Here is a 20,011-nt window from a genome sequence, read left to right as displayed (position 1 = left end):
TGACTGTTCGGAGGTGTCACTAAACCCTCCCAGAGATGTAAACAACCATGCATGAGCAGCGCCCATTAGACGAAGGGGATCCGACAGCCAATCAGTTCCAGTCATTCCACCAGGAAGGAGGTACACGGCTCGTGTTGTCTGTAGTTCAACCACGCCTAAACGGGCACTACCGCGGCTCGATCGCGTCCGCATTTTTTGTTTCAGGAAGGGCTCTCAACAAGGGATGTGTCCAGGCGTCTCGGAGTGAACCAAGGTGGTGATGTTCGGACATGGAGGAGATACAGAGAGACAGGAACTGTCAATGACATGCCTTATTCTGGCCGCCCAAGGGCTACTACTGAAGTGGATGACCGCTGCCTACGGATTGTGGCTCGGAGGAATCCTGAGAGGAGCTCTATCTTTACAAACTCGACACCAGGCAGCGCGGCCGAGCGGCTCTAGGCGCTTTAGTCCGGTATCGCGCGACTGCTACAGTCGCAGGTTCGAATCCTGCCTCGGGCATGGATGTGTGTGATGTCCTTAGATTAGTTAGGCTTAAGTATTTCTAAGTTCTAGGGGACTGATGACCTCCGATGTTAAGTCCCATAGTGCTCAGAGCCATTTTAACCATTTTTTGAAACTGGCAGCGCTGTACAGATCGGTCCAACAACATGCCGTATCGACCGCTCAAGATTGGCATCACGTTCTCTACACAGATGAGAGTCGCTTATGCCTTCAACCAGACAGTCGTCGGAGACGTATTTGGAGGCAACCCGGTCAGGCTGAACGCCTTAGACACACTGCCCAGCGAGTGTAGCAAGGTGGAGGTTCCTTGCTGTTTTCGGGTGGCATTATGTGGGGCCGACGTACGCCGCTGGTGGTCATGGAAGGAGCCGTATCGGCTGTACGATACGTGAATGCCATCCTCCGACCGACAGTGCAACCATATCGGCAGCATAATGGCGAGGTATTCCTCTTCATGGACGACAATTCGTGCCCCCATCGTGCACATCTTGAGAATGACTTCCGTCAGGATAACGACATCGCTCGACTAGAGTAGCCAGCATGTTCCCCAGACATGAATCCCATCGAACATGCCTGGGATAGATGCAAAAGGGCTATTTATTGCCTACGTGACCCACCAACCACCCTGAGGGATCTACGCCGAATCGCCCTTGAGGAGTGGGACAACTTGACCAACAGTGCCTTGATGAACTTGTGGATAGTATGCCACGAGAATACAGGAATGCATCAGTGCAAGAGGTCGTGCTACTGGGTATTAGAGGTACCTTCGTGTACAGCAGTCTGGACCACTACCTCTGAGGTTGTCGCTGTATGGTGGTACATCATGCAATGTGTGGTTTTCATGAGCAATAAAAAGGGCGGAAAAGATGTTTATGTTGATCTCTATTCCAGTTTTCTGTACAGGTTCCGGAACTCTCGGGTCCGAGGTGATGCGAAACTTTTTTTGATGCGTGTAGACTCTCAGTAAACAAAGAAAACAAGCCTTTATGATTCGGTGTCATTCTTATAGTGCAGCAATCAGTTTCTGCGCAAGATCTTGAACATGACGGCTCCAAGAAAGTTTTTCAACTACTTCCAGTCATATGGGTGTTTTTGATCGACTGCATTAACTACCTGATCACTTCGGGACAATATAATTTCACTTTTACAAGAGTCCTGGGTCAGAAACTGTGTGCATTGCACTTTGTTCTCGAAAACCCATGTGCTGATGTTACTGAGTACCCCATATCGTAGATCATTTATATTATGTTTCACGACGACACTTACCAGCGAAAATAATTTTTTTTCTAGTCATTTGTTATGTTTAATGTAAATGAAGAAAAGCAACGGATCCAGAACACTACCCTGTGGCATCCCTACTTTTCATGACCTCCAGTGTTTGGTTAATATAAATGATTTTTGCTCTTTTATTGCGAGCAAAATAATTTTTTCAGACATCTGGTGAACTTGTTGGGGAAAGCTTAGATCATTTCACATGTTTTCAGTTAACACAAACCTCTAAATTATAACTGTCTCACTATATTTCGGTAGGATATTTTTTTCGGTAAGGGCTTTTGTTATCTGGTAAGACAGGCAGTGTATAGCGTCATCCCCCACGACATTTTTCACTTTTGCTAGTCTGGAGAAATAGCTTTCTACCAGCGTCAACAAACAGGGATACAGTAATCTGAAAAGGACATTCTCGCTGCTATCGTCGTATTAGAAAAATATCTCCAGCAGTGAGGCACAACTGGGTTTTACATTGGTTTTTAAGACTTCTAAACGTTTTGAAAGCTTTATTACAAGTGTTAAAGGGCAGCAACCTGCCAAATCTTTGTATTTAATTATCATATTTGCATACATTTACATTCCATAACTCTTATAGTAAATGAATCGCATTTGTGAAATTAATACACTCCTGGAAATGGAAAAAAGAACACATTGACACCGGTGTGTCAGACCCACCATACTTGCTCCGGACACTGCGAGAGGGCTGTACAAGCAATGATCACATGCACGGCACAGCGGACACACCAGGAACCGCGGTGTTGGCCGTCGAATGGCGCTAGCTGCGCAGCATTTGTGCACCGCCGCCGTCAGTGTCAGCCAGTTTGCCGTGGCATACGGAGCTCCATCGCAGTCTTTAACACTGGTAGCATGCCGCGACAGCGTGGACGTGAACCGTATGTGCAGTTGACGGACTTTGAGCAAGGGCGTATAGTGGGCATGCGGGAGGCCGGGTGGACGTACCGCCGAATTGCTCAACACGTGGGGCGTGAGGTCTCCACAGTACATCGATGTTGTCGCCAGTGGTCGGCGGAAGGTGCACGTGCCCGTCGACCTGGGACCGGACCGCAGCGACGCACGGATGCACGCCAAGACCGTAGGATCCTACGCAGTGCCATAGGGGACCGCACCGCCACTTCCCAGCAAATTAGGGACACTGTTGCTCCTGGGATATCGGCGAGGACCATTCGCAACCGTCTCCATGCAGCTGGGCTATGGTCCCGCACACCGTTAGGCCGTCTTCCGCTCACGCCCCAACATCGTGCAGCCCGCCTCCAGTGGTGTCGCGACAGGCGTGAATGGAGGGACGAATGGAGACGTGTCGTCTTCAGCGATGAGAGTCGCTTCTGCCTTGGTGCCAATGATGGTCGTATGCGTGTTTGGCGCCGTGCAGGTGAGCGCCACAATCAGGACTGCATACGACCGAGGCACACAGGGCCAACACCCGGCATCATGGTGTGGGGAGCGATCTCCTACACTGGCCGTACACCACTGGTGATCATCGAGGGGACACTGAATAGTGCACGGTACATCCAAACCGTCATCGAACCCATCGTTCTACCATTCCTAGACCGGCAAGGGAACTTGCTGTTCCAACAGGACAATGCACGTCCGCATGTATCCCGTGCCACCCAACGTGCTCTAGAAGGTGTAAGTCAACTACCCTGGCCAGCAAGATCTCCGGATCTGTCCCCCATTGAGCATGTTTGGGACTGGATGAAGTGTCGTCTCACGCGGTCTGCACGTCCAGCACGAACGCTGGTCGAACTGAGGCGCCAGGTGGAAATGGCATGGCAAGCCGTTCCACAGGACTACATCCAGCATCTCTACGATCGTCTCCATGGGAGAATAGCAGCCTGCATTGCTGCGAAAGGTGGATATACACTGTACTAGTGCCGATATTGTGCATGCTCTGTTGCCTGTGTCTATGTGCCTGTGGTTCTGTCAGTGTGATCATGTGATGTATCTGACCCCAGGAATGTGTCAATAAAGTTTCCCCTTCCTGGGACAATGAATTCACGGTGTTCTTATTTCAATTTCCAGGAGTGTAGTTATCTCACCACAGTTGTGAGGTACGTAGGAACATTAAAAACGTTCGACTGCAATGCAGACCACCATAAAACCTTGGTCCTGTCTACCAAATCTTTCCAAATTTCTGGTACCAAGAATCATGTCAGTAAGAAGTGCGCTTTGGATCATCAAACATCTGTATGAATTACCGGTATCTGAAAACCAAAGGGTGATCGTCACTCTGATTGTAACTGGTATACAGCCTTTCATATTGGTATTGGTCAAACCAGTTCTCGGACCAAAACCTTTTACGATGTATCCCAAATCATGTTTCAACACTTTGAAGAAAGGTACCCATCGCCAGTTCACGAGTTAAAGTTTCGGAAACATGACCTTATTTAGAAAAGAATGTATCCGCAAAGCCTGGTTTCTCATTTTCTTTCTAACTTTATTCCTTGTGGAATGCAAAAGCGGGAGAGCCGCACCCATTTTCACTAGCTCACTTTCGTCCATTTCGCTGCGATACTGTGGTCCCTGTAAACGCTTGCGGCCTGCGATTGTATTAGTGTTATCGGAGAGCAGTGGCCAGCAATGTTGCCGAACATGTTGGCTGGAATTTGTCTATCCAGAAGTGATGCCAGAGAACATTGCTGAGCAATATTGACGGCAGTTTGCAATTTCTATGTTCCCAGTAAACGTGTCTTAAGGTCGTGGTGTCAGGTTATTTTCCCAAGCTACCAGCTTATTTTCACTTGTCGCAGCGAGCACGAGTTTTTGAACGTAAATACGTAGGTTACCCAGTGCACATTAGCGTATTGCCGGCACAGTAATAAAAAAAAAACACCCTTTCTCTCTGTAGCACCAATAACCATTCGCAGCAATTCTCATTTCGCCACACTTAACCTACTCACCTGCAGGACTCCTTGTTGAGGCAAGAAACGCTTTACATTCTACCCACGTAATGAGCGTGAGTATTATGTGGATGCCCGCCCGGTTAGCCGTGCGGTCTAACGCACGGCTATCCGGATTGGGAAGGAGTGCCTCGTCCCCGGCGCGAATTCGCCCGGCGGACTTGTGTCGAGGTCTGGTGAGCCGGCCAGTCTGTGGATGGTTTTTAGGCGGTTTTCCATCTGCCTCGGTGAATGCGGGCTTGTTCCCCTTAGTCCACCTCAAGTACACTATGTCGGCGATTGCTGCGCAAACAAGTTATCCACCTACGCGTACACCACCATTACTCTACCACGCAAACATAGGAGTTACACTCGTCTGGTGTGAGACGTTCCCTGGGGGGTCCACCGGGGGCCGAACCGCACAATAACCCTGAAAGAGTGGCTCAGTGTGGGCGGCGGAGGGGTGAAGTGGACTGCGGTAGTCGTCATGGGGTTGTGGACCAATGCGGCTGCGGCGGGGACGGAGCCTCTCCGTCGTTTCTAGGCCCCCGGTTAACATATAATACAATACAATATATGAATTCTGGCCTCATGACATCCTGCCATACTAATGGTGCTAGATGGGCAGCTTTAATTATATGTGTGACATTTATGCACAGAGAAGTAGAATGCGCACAAAATTGCTTGGCCCGTACCTGCGCGGAAAGCGCATTAGGACAGGGTACAACGACTGCAGACTATGCAGAAATGTATAACTCGCATTACTTGTAAGCTACAGCTAGCGAGCCTGCAAAAGCGTATTAAACGGTTACTTCAGTACGAACGATAACTCGAGAACAACAACTCAGTCCACAGCCTCTGGCAGGCCTACCGGGTATCGACCGACCGCCGTGTCATCCTGTAGCAGTGGCATCACTGTATGCGGAATGGAGCAGCATATGGTCAGCATACCACTCTCCTGGCCGTTGTCAGTTTTCGAGACCTGCAGTTGCTTCTACTCGGTGGAGTAACTTCGTAACTGGCATCACAAGACTGAGTTCACCCCATTCCCTCCCACCCACCAAGGAAAAATCTCTGTCAGTACTGGGAATCGAACTCAGGTCCTCCACATGGCGATCAGCAGCACTGAACACTCAGCTACAGAGGGGGACAATACTAAAGATGTAGACGTCAAAAATCAATAGTTTCACACTAGAATATCGAAAAAGGAATACTCACTTAAACAAAGTCAACCAAAGTACAAGTCCGACCGTGTGCTGCCAGAGGGAAATCGCACAAAACAGGTAATAGGTTAAAAATTAAGAGCAAAGCAGACATCTTTTAACTACGAGACTCGCAATGAAATATAAACAACACATCCACTTGGAAATTATATGTCAGTCCCCTAACAAACTATTCGGCAGTACTACCTAAATATAAAGTTTTATTTCCCTTCTTCCACAACATTCCGGGGAAACGAAGCCTTGGGAAGTATTTGTAACTATTTCCCTTTCCGTGTTTGTTTATTCTCTTTGAGTGAATGGTATAGCTAGAGTCTCCTTCAACCTCTTGAAGCCCAGTTTTTAATGAGGTTTTTGCTTTATCCCTCAACAAAAAATAAATACAATCGCACATCAGTACATAAACGGAAGTGCCTGTTTATCTACATCTACATCGGTACTCGGTAGATCATATTTAAGTGCTTCACAGAGGGTTTATTGAACCACCTTCACAATTCTCTATTATTCCAATCTCGTATAGCGCGCGGGAAAAATGAACACCTATATCTTTCCGTACGAGCTCTGATTTCCCGTATTTTATCACGGTGATCGTTTCTCCCAAAGTAAGTCGGTGTCAACAAAATATTTTCGCTTCCAGAGGAGAAAGTTGGTGATAGGAATTTCGTGAGGAGATTCCTCCGCAACGAAAAACGCCTTTATTTTAAATATATCCATTGCAAATCCAGTATCATTTCAATGACTCTCTCTCCCCTATTTTGCGATAATACAAAACGTGCTGCCCTTCTCTGAACTTTTTCGATGTACTTCGTCAATCCTATCTGGTAAGGATCCCACACTGCGCAGCAGTATTCTAAAAGAGAACGGGCAAGCGTAGTGTAGGCAGTCTCCTTAGTAGGTCTGTTACATTTTCTAAGTGTCCTGCCAATAGAACGCAGTCTTTGGTTAGCCTTCCCCACAACATTTTCTGTGTGTTCCTTCTGATTTAACCTGTTCGTAATGGTAATTCCTAGGTATTTAGTTGAATTTAGACCTTTAGATTTGACTGATTTATCGTGTAACCGAAGTTTAACGGATTCCTTTTAGCACACATGTGGATGATTTCACACTTTTCGTTATTTAGGGTCAGTTGGCAATTTTAGCACCAAACAGATATCTTTTCTAAATAGTTTGCAATTTGTTTAGATCTTATGATGACTTCACAAGTCGATAAACATCAGCGCCATTTGAAACTTCCTGGCAGGTTAAAGTGTGTGCCTGACCGATACTCGAACTCAGGACCTTTGCCTTTCGTGGGAAAGTGCTCTACCATCTGAGCTACCCAAGCACGACTCACAATCCGTCCCCACAGCATCAATTCTGCCAGTACCTTGTCTCCTACCTTCCAAACTTCACAGAAGTACATTCTGGATCAGCGTCATCTACAAACAACCTAAGACGGCTGCTCAGATTTTCTCCCAAATCATTTATGTAGGTAAGGAACATCAAAGGGCCTATAAGACTTCCTTGGGGAACGCCAGAAATCACTTCTGTTTTACTCGATGACTTTCCGTGAATTACTACAAACTGTGACCTCTCTGACAGGAAATCACGATTCCACTCACGTAACTGAGATGATATTCCATATGCACGCAATTTCACTACCAGCCGCTTGGCCGGCCGGGTGGCCGAGCGGTTCTAGGCGCTACAGTCTGGAACCGCGCGACCGCTACGGTCGCAGGTTCGAATCGTGCCTCGGGCGTGGGTGTGTGTGATGTCGTTAGGTTAGTTAGGTTTAAGTAGTTCTAACAAGGGAACCTCCCCATCGCACCCCCCTCAGATTTAGTCATAAGATGGCACAGTGAGTAGGCCTCGAAAAACTAAACACAGATCAATCGAGAAAACAGGAAGAAGTTATGTGGAACTATGAAAAAATAAGCAAAATATACAAACTGAGTAGTCTATGTGCAACATAGGCAACATCAAGGAGACTGTGAGCTCAGGATCGCCGTGGTCCCGTGGTTAGCGTGAGCAGCTGCGGAATGAGAGGTCCTTGGTTCAAGTCTTCCCTCGGGTGAAAGGTTTATTTTCTTTATTTTTGCAAAGTTATGATCTGTCCCTTCGTTCATTGACGTCTCTGTTCACTGTAATAAGTTTAGTGTCTGTGTTTTGCGACCGCACCGCAAAACTGTGCGATTAGTAGACGAAAGGACGTGCCTCTCCAATGGGAACCGAAAACACTTGATCACAAGATCATAGGTCAACCAATTCCTCCACAGGAAAACACGTCTGATATATTCTATACAACACTGGTGACGGCATGTGCGTCACATGACGGGAATATGTTGTCAACCCACCTAACTTGTACACTTGTCGAATGGGTAAAAAGATTCTTCTACCTTGCCCGATTTAGGTTTTCTTGTGGATGTGATAATCACTCCCAAAAAAGTGATGAAAACATAAGCGTTTGTTACATAAACTGAAAAAAGAGTTAAATTTTTCCGCCAAGGGAATGCTTGAACCAAGGACCTCTCGTTCCGCAGCGGCACTCCTGAATTTACTCTTTCCTTGTTGTTGCCTATGTTACGCATGGACTACTCAGTTTGTATATTTTGCTTATTTTTTCATAGTTCCACACAACTTCTTCCTGTTTTCTCGATTGATCTGTGTTCAGTTTTACAAGGCCTATCCACTGTGGCAACTTGTAACTAAATCTGAGGGGGGTGCGATGGGGAGGTTCCCTTGTAAGGTCTAGGGGACTGATGACCTCAGAAGTTAAGTCCCATAGTGCTCAGAGCCATTTGAACAAGCCGCTTGTTTGGTATAGTGTCAAAAGCCTTCCGGAAATCCAGAAATACGGAATCAATCTGAAATCGTCAATAGCACTCAACACTTCATGAGAGTAAAGAGCGAGTTGTGTTTCACAAGAACGATGTTTCCTAAACCCATGTTGGCTGTGTGTCAGTAGACCTTTTTCTGGTCATGAAGAACTTTCTCTGCACCTGTGACTTGTGAAGACTACGGTGCAATGCTGTGCGATAAAGAGACAGTTATTAGAACGCTGGGAGTGTGCAGGTCAGCAGCAGACAAAGTGAGGTGTCCCACCCCTTCGGAACAACCGTTTGGACTTGCACAGTGCAAGGGTGAGAATGCGTTTCTGCGTATGTGTCATATTATTTTGCACGAGCTCTGCAGAGCTACATTATCTGGGTACAACTCGTGCAAGATAACAGCATGGAGACATTTGCCACCTCAGGCTTTCGCTATGAGACGACAAACAGATGAGGCGCTGTGAACCATAAGGGCCTGAAGCACACTGTCATCAATTTTGATATTGCAGTATGTATGGATTCTCCTGACGTCTGCTGTTCTTATAATGAACCAGCTTTATCTGTCTCTGTAGCCCCACACTGTATATACACTCCTGGAAATGGAAAAAAGAACACATTGACACCGGTGTGTCAGACCCACCATACTTGCTCCGGACACTGCGAGAGGGCTGTACAAGCAATGATCACACGCACGGCACAGCGGACACACCAGGAACCGCGGTGTTGGCCGTCGAATGGCGCTAGCTGCGCAGCATTTGTGCACCGCCGCCGTCAGTGTCAGCCAGTTTGCGTGGCATACGGAGCTCCATCGCAGTCTTTAACACTGGTAGCATGCCGCGACAGCGTGGACGTGAACCGTATGTGCAGTTGACGGACTTTGAGCGAGGGCGTATAGTGGGCATGCGGGAGGCCGGGTGGACGTACCGCCGAATTGCTCAACACGTGGGGCGTGAGGTCTCCACAGTACATCGATGTTGTCGCCAGTGGTCGGCGGAAGGTGCACGTGCCCGTCGACCTGGGACCGGACCGCAGCGACGCACAGAGGCACGCCAAGACCGTAGGATCCTACGCAGTGCCGTAGGGGACCGCACCGCCACTTCCCAGAAAATTAGGGACACTGTTGCTCCTGGGGTATCGGCGAGGACCATTCGCAACCGTCTCCATGAAGCTGGGCTACGGTCCCGCACACCGTTAGGCCGTCTTCCGCTCACGCCCCAACATCGTGCAGCCCGCCTCCAGTGGTGTCGCGACAGGCGTGAATGGAGGGACGAATGGAGACGTGTCGTCTTCAGCGATGAGAGTCGCTTCTGCCTTGGTGCCAATGATGGTCGTATGCGTGTTTGGCGCCGTGCAGGTGAGCGCCACAATCAGGACTGCATACGACCGAGGCACACAGGGCCAACACCCGGCATCATGGTGTGGGGAGCGATCTCCTACACTGGCCGTACACCACTGGTGATCGTCGAGGGGACACTGAATAGTGCACGGTACATCCAAACCGTCATCGAACCCATCGTTCTACCATTCCTAGACCGGCAAGGGAACTTGCTGTTCCAACAGGACAATGCACGTCCGCATGTATCCCGTGCCACCCAACGTGCTCTAGAAGGTGTACGTCAACTACCCTGGCCAGCAAGATCTCCGGATCTGTCCCCCATTGAGCATGTTTGGGACTGGATGAAGCGTCGTCTCACGCGGTCTGCACGTCCAGCACGAACGCTGGTCCAACTGAGGCGCCAGGTGGAAATGGCATGGCAAGCCGTTCCACAGGACTACATCCAGCATCTCTACGATCGTCTCCATGGGAGAATAGCAGCCTGCATTGCTGCGAAAGGTGGATATACACTGTACTAGTGCCGACATTGTGCGTGCTCTGTTGCCTGTGTCTATGTGCCTGTGGTTCTGTCAGTGTGATCATGTGATGTATCTGACCCCAGGAATGTGTCAATAAAGTTTCCCCTTCCTGGGACAATGAATTCACGGTGTTCTTATTTCAATTTCCAGGAGTGTATATCAACAGTCAGGAAATGCTGACTCACTGATTTCTCGGGTATTCATTTCCATTAGGGTCCAAAGCAAAAAGCGTGATTTTGTTTACGTTGCTCAATTGTTGTCTGGGGTTCACAACGTACTTTAGTGTCTCCATCATGTACATAATAGTAGTACTACATAATCAGAGGTATCGGCAGTTTTATCTGAACCTCAAACTACAGAATATGCTTAATGAAAATGATATTAACGAGGACTGATTGTTGGAATAGATCATAATTGTCTTTGTGATGAATTTAGTATTTGTTCTTTATTAGTAATTTTTGAGAACATTTATGGTGAAGAATGTTCTAATTTTAATTTCACGTTAATTATAAACTTTACAACATCCAAAAGACACTATTGTCCCTGACCTATATATGGACATTTTGTAAATTAACATTAATAATAAATATAATCTTAAATATTAATTAAGCTTAATAACAAAGTGCGTATATTATTTTTGAAAGAGAAATGTAGTATGTTGGGACTTGGTTAAATAAAAGTTTAAACCTATGAAACAGATGATTTCTCTATAAATTTAATTTTCACAAACATCTATTTTTCTCCAAACTTTGTTTCTGTCTTTGAGCCCTTATGGTTCTTAGCGCCTCAAATGTGTTTTGGTACTCGAATGTGGCCTACGCCAAAACTGTACTATTGTACAGAATATAAACTAGAAACTGACAGCTCCGGACGCAATTGAACTTTTTGAAATGGAAAGATGTTCGATTCATTTTATTCGTGCAGTTAATATCACCGCAGCAGAAAGCGTTACCACATCCACAGATTATTTAAGTTATTCTGACAACCGAATGCATCAAGGTGCGAGTGGACTGTCCTTCTCAGACGACATATGGGAATCAAACGTACATCGCCTATTAAAGTGTAATTCACGCCACGTCTGACATTTTAGCGAGCCGATATGGACGTATCATATAAGTGCGGAACTTTGTTTGATATCAGAGTAATATCGCAAAAATGTTGCGTGGTGGCTTAGGTTGATAAGCAGTGCAGGAACAAAATAACATTCTGCGTCTGCCACTGTATTCACTGCTTGCGTTATCAGCTCCGAAAAAAGAGGTGCAAAAAGTACTGGAATTGCCGTTGTCTATTTTCAAAAACGTTCAGATGTGCGTGAAATATTATGGGACAACTGCTAAGGTCATCAGTCCCTAAGCTTACATACTATACACACTACTTAACCTAAATTATCCTAAACACACACACCCATGCCCGAGGGAGGACTCGAACCTCCGCCGGGACCAGCCACACAGTCCATGACTGCAGCGCCCTAAACCGCTCAGCTAATCCCGCGCAGCTGTCTATTTTCAGGTTGGTTGGTTGATTTGGGGAAGGGACCAAACAGCGGGGTCATCGGTCCCGTCGGATTAGGGAAGGCTGGGAAAGGAAGTCGGCCGTGCCCTTTCAAAGGAACCATTGCGGTATTTGCCTGCAGCGACTTAGGGAAATCACGGAAAACCTAAATCAGGATGGCCGGTCGCTGGTTTGAACCGTCGTCCTCGCGAATGCGAGTCTAGTGTGCTAACCACTGCGCCACCTCGCTTGATGCTATTTTTAGCATCTGCATCTATGCTGTGCAAATTATCGTGAAGTGTAGAGAGTGTTTCTTATTGCACCACGTGTTACGGTTATTTATCGTTCCATTTGTATAGAGAGTGCGGGAAGTAGGGATGGTTATACGGCTCTGCCCGCGCTGTTCAAAAATGGCTCTGAGCACTATGGGACTTAACTGCTGAGGTCATCAGTCCCCTAAAACTTGTAAGTTGTGCGGGCGAGCGTTGTCCCGTTCGAAAACACTGCTTGGAATGCTGTTTATGAATGGCAGTACACAGGTAGAATCACCAGACTGACATACAACCTAAAGACATCACACACATCCATACCCGAGGCAGGATTCGAACCTGCGACCGTAGCGGTCGCGCGTTTCCGGACTGTAGCGCCTAGAACCGCTCGGCGACCCAGGCCGGTCCCGCGCTGTAATAGCTCCGTTTACACTGAGGGAAAAGAAATCGCAACATTATAAAAGTTAATGTGCAGCTATACGATTTCGGGCATACATTTGTTTGGATGAGATACACTCCTGGAAATTGAAATAAGAACACCGTGAATTCATTGTCCCAGGAAGGGGAAACTTTATTGACACATTCCTGGGGTCAGATACATCACATGATCACACTGACAGAACCACAGGCACATAGACACAGGCAACAGAGCATGCACAATGTCGGCACTAGTACAGTGTATATCCACCTTTCGCAGCAATGCAGACTATCTATTCTCCCATGGAGACGATCGTAGAGATGCTGGATGTAGTCCTGTGGAACGGCTTGCCATGCCATTTCCACCTGGCGCCTCAGTTGGACCAGCGTTCGTGCTGGACGTGCAGACCGCGTGAGACGACGCTTCATCCAGTCCCAAACATGCTCAGTGGGGGACAGATCCGGAGATCTTGCTGGCCAGGGTAGTTGACTTACACCTTCTAGAGCACGTTGGGTGGCACGGGATACATGCGGACGTGCATTGTCCTGTTGGAACAGCAAGTTCCCTTGCCGGTCTAGGAATGGTAGAACGATGGGTTCGATGACGGTTTGGATGTACCGTGCACTATTCAGTGTCCCCTCGACGATCACCAGTGGTGTATGGCCAGTGTAGGAGATCGCTCCCCACACCATGATGCCGGGTGTTGGCCCTGTGTGCCTCGGTCGTATGCAGTCCTGATTGTGGCGCTCACCTGCACGGCGCCAAACACGCATACGACCATCATTGGCACCAAGGCAGAAGCGACTCTCATCGCTGAAGACGACACGTCTCCATTCGTCCCTCCATTCACGTCTGTCGCGACACCACTGGAGGCGGGCTGCACGATGTTGGGGCGTGAGCGGAAGACGGCCTAACGGTGTGCGGGACCGTAGCCCAGCTTCATGGAGACGGTTGCGAATGGTCCTCGCCGATACCCCAGGAGCAACAGTGTCCCTAATTTTCTGGGAAGTGGCGGTGCGGTCCCCTACGGCACTGCGTAGGATCCTACGGTCTTGGCGTGCATCCGTGCGTCGCTGCGGTCCGGTCCCAGGTCGACGGGCACGTGCACCTTCCGCCGACCACTGGCGACAACATCGATGTACTGTGGAGACCTCACGCCCCACGTGTTGAGCAATTCGGCGGTACGTCCACCCGGCCTCCCGCATGCCCACTATACGCCCTCGCTCAAAGTCCGTCAACTGCACATACGATTCACGTCCACGCTGTCGCGGCATGCTACCAGTGTTAAAGACTGCGGTGGAGCTCCGTATGCCACGGCAAACTGGCTGACACTGATGGCGGCGGTGCACAAATGCTGCGCAGCTAGCGCCATTCGACGGCCAACACCGCGGTTCCTGGTGTGTCCGCTGTGCCGTGCGTGTGATCATTGCTTATACAGCCCTCTCGCAGTGTCCGGAGCAAGTATGGTGGGTCTGACAAACCGGTGTCAATGTGTTCTTTTTTCCATTTCCAGAAGTGTATTTAAGTAATTGACATTCCAGGATCACTGATTAATGTAACTGCGTGGCGAACTGTCGCAGGTACATTAACAAGCAGTGTAACCGCCAGATTGTTGAATGAAAGCATACCAACGTGCACGCATTGTGTTGTACAGGTGACGGATGTCAGACTGTGGTATGAAGTTCCATGCCTATTGCACTTGGTCGGTCGAGACAGGAACGGTTAACGCTGTTTGTGGATGACGCTGGCTTTGTCGTCCGAAGATGTCCCCTATGTGCTATGATCTGGTGATCGAACAGGCCATGGCATCATGTCAAAACACGGTAGAGCATGTTGGGTTACAACAGCCTTGTGTGGGCGTTCGTTATCCTGTTGGAAAACACTGCCTGGAATGCTGTTCATGAATGGCAGTACACAGGTGGTACATACAAATTTTCAGTCAGGGTGCGTGGGATAAACACCAGAGTGTTCATGCTGTCATACGAAATCGCTCTCCAGACCATTACTACAGGTGTCAGTGCAATGTGTCTAACACGCAGACAGGTTGGTTGCAGACTCTCAACTGACCCTCTTCTGACCAACACACGGCCGTCACATGGCACCGAGACAGAACCAGCTTTCATCAGAAAACACAACAGACCTTCACCTTACCCTCCAATTAGCTCTCGCTCGACATCACTGAAGTCGCAAATAGCGGTGGTTTGGGGTCAGTGGAATGCAGGCTACAGGGCTGGGTTACCCTTAAAATAATCGAATTGTAGCAGTTCGTTGCGTCACTGTGGTACCAACTGCTGCTCGAATTGCTGATGCAGACCCAGCACGATGCGCCAGAGTCATAAGCCGAACACAATAGTCTTCCTTCTCGGTAGTGCCACGTGGCCGTCCGGAGTCTGGTCTTCTTGCGACTGTACATTCTCGTGACCAGCGCTGCTAGCACTCATGTACAACGGCTACATTCCTGCCAAGTCTTTCTGCAGTATCGAAGAAGGAAAATTCAGCCTGTGGTAGCGCTGCCGCGCACGGTCTAGGGCGCCTTGCCACAGTTCGCGCGGCTCGCCCCGTATGAGGTTCGAGTCCTCCCTCGGGCATGGGTGTGTGTGCGTGTGTGTGTGTTGTTCTTAGCGTAAGTTAGTTTAAGTTGGACTAATCCTTTCGGTCATGATGTCTTCATATAAAGGCATACTAAATAAATGCTTAGTATATTATAATTCATTAAATTTTACCATTTGTGATGTTTGTCCTCATATTGTCACAAGCATAAAGTTTGAGAACACTGTCTACATTTCCTGTCAATCTGTGGTAGCACAAAACAAAACTGAATGTGCACAGTAACATGGACGATTCCCAATAATCTTCGTACCTCCTATCTTTCTTGGGGCCTTTATCCCTTCCTGACGCCAACCCCCCCCCCCCCCCCCCCCCCCCCCCAGGACTGAAGTAGTGTACCCCAGCTGTCTGCATCTAGTGGAAGGCATGAAATAGTGCGAACGTTTTCAAATGAATGTGAGTCGTGTAACTGAGGTGGAACGTGGGGACCAGCCTGGTATTCACCTAGCGGGATGTGGAAAACCGCCTAAAAACCACATCCAGGCTGGCCGGCATACCGACCCACATCGTTAATCCGCCGGGCGGATTCGATCCGGGGCCCACTCGCCTACCTGAGTCCAGGAAGCAGTGCATTAGCTCTCTCGGCTACCCTGGCGGGTAATCTTTATACCTCCTATCAGCCGGTTAATATCTTCTGAGTTTAGGTAAAAAAAAAAAAAATTATTTGTGTGTTGAAAGGTGCATTCTTGAAGGTGAAAACTATAGGTGTTTCTCTGAACGAAAGGTAAGTGACTTTACAACTTTATACAGGTCTCCAAACGAGCATATTGTGTTTGAAAGGTTGTGATAGCGTGCAAATTTAGGACATTATTTCTCTTTCTTGTTAGTCATCTGACATTGCTCCTGCCGGCCGGGGTGGCCGAGCGGTTCTAGGCGCTTCAGTCTGGAACCGCGCTGCTGCTGCGGTCGTAGGTTCGAGTCCTGTCTCAGGCATGGATGTGTGTGATGTCCTTAAGTTAGTTAGGTTTAAGTAGTTCTAAGTCCCATAGTGCTCAGAGCCATTTGAACATTGCCCCTAGTCAAAGATAGACGAAGGCCACTTACAGAAGAAGAAGAAGGTGTTATAGAGCTCCTTAATTCATCTGAAATTGACGATCTATCCGATAAATGTAAATGTCGTGTGGCTAGGACCTCCCGTCGGGTAGACAGTTCGCCGGGTGCAAGTCTTTCGATTTGACGCCACTTCGGTGACTTGCGTGTCGATGGTGATGGAATGAAGATGATTAGGACAACACAACACCTAATTCTTGAGGGGAGAAAATCTCCGAGCCAGCCGGGAATCGAACCGGGCTCTTAGGATTGACATTCTGTCGCGCTGACCACTCAGCTACCGGGGGCGGGCGATCTATCCGATGATACTGGCGATAATTTTGAACAAGAGGATAATGATGGAGGTAATGTTAGACGTTTTATATCATATGGTTTATTGAAAGCTAAGTAGCCTAGACGGAAAGCCCGCTAACTGCATGATAAGTGACACTGAGATAATCACGAAACACTCGTTCCATCCAAACGACAATGCATTGGCAGCAAGAAAGTGTTGCGTATGAATTTGTTACAGCGCAGCCAACCTAAAGCTCAATAAGAAAAATATCTATTCTAATAGTAACAGACTGAAAATTAGCTTTGAATGTCCAGATTGGTAAGTCTGATGTCTGTTCACGTGCTTTGCATCAGGACATGGCGAAGCGATAGCCACGTCTGTTGGGCATTTAGCGGGCTTTGCACCCGAAGACAACAGTTAGCTGCTTTTGACACCGAACTCGATATTCGACAGCCGTTGCCGACGATTTACAGCCGGTTTTGCAACCTGAAACATATTCCATCATGCAGGCGCTGAAAACATTTATACGGCCGTGTGTCCACCTCAAAATCGACACAAAATGAATTTTTCAATGTCTATAAATTTCAGCAACAGCCGTATACTTTAACATATTTTATTTTATTCTGAAAGCAACCAGTTTCGGCAATTCATTGCGCTTTTATCCAAATAAACGAACTTATCGTATAGCGCTATAAAACACTGGATATAGTGAATTCCGATCGTTAAGCAAATGCTTCATTTGTGTAATTCATGTATTTCGGTGAAATAAAATCAAATAAAATACTTTGACTTTTAGACTTATTCTGCACCCAGTTGAACACAATGCCCTCATTTGGGGACGCGTTGTATCTCACCTTGATGGGCACCTCGGAACGTTTTATACATCTGAAAAATCGTAATTTAATTCGAAGAACTGGATAGCACAGCCATGATTTTTTTCAGGAAAAAAATACACTCCTGGAATTGGAAAAAAGGACACATTGACACCGGTGTGTCAGACCCACCATACTTGCTCCGGACACTGCGAGAGGGCTGTACAAGCAATGATCACACGCACGGCACAGCGGACACACCAGGAACCGCGGTGTTGGCCGTCGAATGGCGCTAGCTGCGCAGCGTTTGTGCACCGCCGCCGTCAGTGTCAGCCAGTTTGCCGTGGCATACGGAGCTCCATCGCAGTCTTTAACACTGGTAGCATGCCGCGACAGCGTGGACGTGAACCGTATGTGCAGTTGACGGACTTTGAGCGAGGGCGTATAGTGGGCATGCGGGTGGCCGGGTGGACGTACCGCCGAATTGCTCAACACGTGGGGCGTGAGGTCTCCACAGTACATCGATGTTGTCGCCAGTGGTCGGCGGAAGGTGCACACGCCCGTCGACCTGGGACCGGACCGCAGCGACGCACGGATGCACGCCAAGACCGTAGGATCCTACGCAGTGCCGTAGGGGACCGCACCGCCACTTCCCAGCAAATTAGGGACACTGTTGCTCCTGGGGTATCGTCGAGGACCATTCGCAACCGTCTCCATGAAGCTGGGCTACGGTCCCGCACACCGTTAGGCCGTCTTCCTCTCACGTCCCAACATGGTGCAGCCCGCCTCCAGTGGTGTCGCGACAGGCGTGAATGGAGGGACGAATGGAGACGTGTCGTCTTCAGCGATGAGAGTCGCTTCTGCCTTGGTGCCAATGATGGTCGTATGCGTGTTTGGCGCCGTGTAGGTGAGCGCCACAATCAGGACTGCATACGACCGAGGCACACAGGGCCAACACCCGGCATCATGGTGTGGGGAGCGATCTCCTACACTGGCCGTACACCACTGGTGATCGTCGAGGGGACACTGAATAGTGCACGGTACATCCAAACCGTCATCGAACCCATCGTTCTACCATTCCTAGACCGGCAAGGGAACTTGCTGTTCCAACAGGACAATGCACGTCCGCATGTATCCCGTGCCACCCAACGTGCTCTAGAAGGTGTAAGTCAACTACCCTGGCCAGCAAGATCTCCGGACCTGTCCCCCACTGAGCATGTTTGGGACTGGATGAAGCGTCGTCTCACGCGGTCTGCACGTCCAGCACGAACGCTGGTCCAACTGAGGCGCCAGGTGGAAATGGCATGGCAAGCCGTTCCACAGGACTACATCCAGCATCTCTACGATCGTCTCCATGGGAGAATAGCAGCCTGCATTGCTGCGAAAGGTGGATATACACTGTACTAGTGCCGACATTGTGCATGCTCTGTTGCCTGTGTCTATGTGCCTGTGGTTCTGTCAGTGTGATCATGTGATGTATCTGACCCCAGGAATGTGTCAATAAAGTTTCCCCTTCCTGGGACAATGAATTCACGGTGTTCTTATTTCAATTTCCAGGAGTGTAATTCGTGGCCGAATACTTAGCATAAGTTAATTTAAGTAGTGTGTAAGTCTAGGGGCCGATGACCGCAGCGGTTTGGTCACATAGGAACTTACCACAAAATAAAAAAAAAATGTGGTAGCGCTATTACATGTCCTCTTTTATACTCAGTGAGGCATCGATAACGGCCTCCTTGTCGCCTTAAGGACGTTCTTCACTGACATCAAACGACCACGTCGAATCGCAGAGGTAGCCAGCGCTCAAGACCATTACAGCGTGTGTTTAAAGTAAACCTCATTTGCATCTTTATATTGGCACTATTTAGACGTGATCTTTCAGATGCAGAAACACACCTTCCAACTTTCGTTTATTTTATAAAACTCCTTCTTGGTAGTTTTTTTTTTTTTTTTTAAAGTTCAAATGTGTGTCAATCCTAAGGAACCAAACTACTGGGTTCATCGGTCCCTAGACTTACACACTACGTAAACTAACTAATGCTAAGAACAAAACACACACACACACACACACACACACACACACATCCATACCAGAGGGAGGACTCGAACCTCCGACGGGGGAACCGCGCGAACCGTGGCAAGGCCCCCTTGACCGCACGGCTACCTCGGGCGGCCAGCATCGAAAGGTTTCAATCGTGTTTCCATGTTTTTTTCCAAACCCTGTATGACAGTAAAAAAAGAGTAGGAAAAATGCCATGATAGCTTTACAGTGTGACTGTGAAGAAAAATGCTAAATGTGAAATCGACTGATAGGATGGTGAATGGAAAGCACTTCTGTGATTAGATTAGATTAGATTAGTACTTTTTCCATAGATCATGAATACGACACTTCGTAATGATGTGAAACGTGTCTATACAAGATATTACATTACACAAAATATTACATGACACTTAATACTTTTTTGTGGGGGTTGGTGAAATAACCCACTTACTATATCCAAAAATTCATCTAGTGAGTCGGAGTTGCCATTAAAAAATTCTT

General features: G+C 48.1%; 1 protein-coding gene across 1 annotated transcript in view; it reads right to left on the bottom strand.

Annotated features, from left to right (window-relative positions):
* Window positions 1-20,011, bottom strand: part of LOC126428353 (probable cytochrome P450 304a1) — a 124,983-nt gene that overhangs the window by 85,149 nt on the left and 19,823 nt on the right. The window lies entirely within an intron of this gene.

Source organism: Schistocerca serialis, chromosome 12, assembly GCF_023864345.2.
Source record: "Schistocerca serialis cubense isolate TAMUIC-IGC-003099 chromosome 12, iqSchSeri2.2, whole genome shotgun sequence".
Classification (NCBI taxonomy): Eukaryota; Metazoa; Arthropoda; class Insecta; order Orthoptera; family Acrididae; genus Schistocerca; species Schistocerca serialis.
This window is presented reverse-complemented; position numbering and strand designations above follow the sequence as displayed.